The 2575-nt window shown below is 44.0% G+C and overlaps 1 long non-coding RNA gene across 1 annotated transcript; it reads left to right on the plus strand.

The window, feature by feature from the left end:
* Positions 1–1532: 1532 nt before the first annotated feature.
* Positions 1533–2575, plus strand: LOC146692433 (uncharacterized). The gene is made up of 2 exons (XR_014915190.1): positions 1533–1761; positions 1836–2575. It is a non-coding gene; the product is annotated as an uncharacterized LOC146692433 (long non-coding RNA).

A 2575-nucleotide genomic window follows, 5' to 3' on the forward strand; every position in this document is an offset into this window, starting at 1 on the left:
TGAGCGCAAGTCATTTTTAAAAGAGAACAGAATCTGTTTTAAATGCTGTGGCTCTACTCAACATCTAGCAAGGGACTGCAGGGCTCAAATAAAATGTATGGACTGTGGTAGCGACAGGCATTTAGCAGTGCTACATCCAGGTCCACCCCCTGCTCCAGCTGAGAGCTCTGGAGCTGATAAAGATGATGGCGGGGAGACACAGGATAGTTCAAATGCCTCAGTTGTTTCCAAATGCACAGAAGTCTGTGGTGATGAAGATAGCCCACATTCATGCTCAAAAATAAGTCCTGTGTTAGTCTATCCAGAAGGTGAAAAAGAACAGGCTAGAAAGATGTATGCAGTGCTTGATGAACAAAGTAACAAGTCACTAGCTAAGTCTCAGTTTTTTGAGCTCTTTAATATTAAGACACGCTCAGAGACTTACAAGCTCAGAACATGCTCAGGACTGTCAGATAATGTCGGCAGAACGGCAATAAACTTCATGATTGAGTCAATGGATGGTAAAGTAAAGCTCCCACTCCCAAACCTGATTGAATGGGACATGATTCCAGACGACAGAAGAGAGATTCCCTCTCCACAAGTGGCCATGAAGTTCCCACACTTACAGAAGATAGCTGAAAAAGTACCTCCTGTAGAAGAACAAGTACCTATTCTGTCGCTTTTGGGAAGAGACATTATACAGGTACACAAAGTCAGAGAGACAATCAGTGGGCCACACAATACACCTTATGCGCAGCGTTTGGATTTAGGCTGGGTTATAGTTGGGGAAGCCTGCATGGGAAAGACGCATAAGCCCCCTAGTGTGAGTGTTCTCAAAACACATATTCTTCAGAATGGCCGTGCTTCTTACCTCTGCCCATGTCCTAACACGTTTCAAATCAAAGACCAGTTAAACACCACACCTGACCCCAAAAAGGACAGGGGAAACACAAACACCAATCAACTGGGAGAAATTGTTTTTGACAGGACAAAAGATGATGACAAACCAGCACCGTCAGTAGAGGACAAAGACTTCATTGACATCATGGAGAAGGAGGTGTATCAAAATGAATGTAACAGCTGGGTGGCGCCTTTGCCATTCCGCTCTCCAAGACCAGAGCTTCCGAGTAACAGAGAGCAAGCATTCAAGCGCCTCCAATCTCTCAGAAAGACACTGGACCGGAACCCATGAAAAGACAATATATCGAATTCATTCAAAACATGCTGGACAATGATCATGCAGAAGTCGCTCCACATTTGGACTCAAACAAAGAACACTGGTACTTGCCATCCTTCGGTGTGTACCACCCACAAAACCCTAATCAGCTGAGAGTAGTCTTTGACTCAAGTGCAGAATTTGAAGGACAGTCCCTTAACAAAGTCTTATTAAGTGGACCCGACCTGAATAACACACTACTGGGTGTCCTTATGGGTTTTAGGAAAGAGTCTGTAGCATTTCCAGCTGATGTGCAACAAATGTTTTATTGTTTTGAAGTGAGAGAGGATCATAGGGATTATCTGAGATTCCTTTGTGTGGCAGGATGAATGTTATCCCGCGGTCCAACCCACTTTCAGCCTGGCCCATTAGGGGGCGCTGGTATAAATAGTGGCCATTTGAGTGTCTCTGTATTGCTTGCCTGTGATCTCCTTTTTGGTCACCTGACTTCCTCGGTGTGGTAGAGATCGTTTGTGGGTTACTCTAAAGTCTCCATCGCGGCTGGTCGTAGCTATAGAAGCTTCCTCTGAGCTATTCTGCTTACATTCTATGACCCGGCTTACTTGGTACGTAATCAACTTTTGTTACGCTCTCTGCCTTCTATTGTTCTTTTATAGTAATTATTTATTATGTTTCGCAGGAAGTGTGGGCCTTTTGCGCCAAGCTACGTGAACTGAAGTGCTGCTGTTTTGCCTTGCTGTGCTTTTACCGTCTGTTCCCGTTGTGAGAATTCTTTCCCTGCTGCTGTCAGCTTTTACAGTGGACGTCGGCGTGGACAACGGCCATATGCATGCCGGTTATCGGAGTCAGCTGGCGTGCATATTGATTGACTGTTAACTTATCGTCGTGTGGACGGCAAGTTGGAGCAGTACGGCGATTCCGTTTGCTCCAGATTTTAGAGTTTTATCCAGATTGTATGTTGTTTTATTGCTTTTGATTTGTAGTTTGGATTTTTGTTACACCACTGGTGGGAGGCCCTTTTTCTAGCTGTAGATCACCAGTGTGGTCCTGCAGTTGGGTTATCCCCCGGTGCTACACATTAGTTTGTTGTAATATATTAAAATTTTCTTTGTTTCTTTTTATTCAGATGCGGAGTGCCGACGTGGAGGAGACTAGGGTGCCTTGGTGGTGGGATCCCTTGAGTGTACACACCTGCCTTGTTTAGTTTATTAGTGTGAGTGTGTGTGTGATAGTGTGTTGCACTTGTGTTTTGGGTGTGTTTTCTTTCTTTAGTTTGTGTGTGGCATCCCTGCCCCTCCACTGGTAAGCCTCAGCTCTGAATACCTTTTTAAGCATATTTGTACTTGAATATTTATGATTGTGCTTTTATATGGTGTTTTAAATAATTATTAATAAATTGTGAATTTGTTGATCATTGAA

This window comes from Copadichromis virginalis, linkage group LG15 (genome assembly GCF_057382275.1).
Source record: "Copadichromis virginalis isolate Kocher_CV1m ecotype Utaka linkage group LG15, C_Virginalis_male_GT1.1, whole genome shotgun sequence".
NCBI lineage: Eukaryota > Metazoa > Chordata > Actinopteri > Cichliformes > Cichlidae > Copadichromis > Copadichromis virginalis.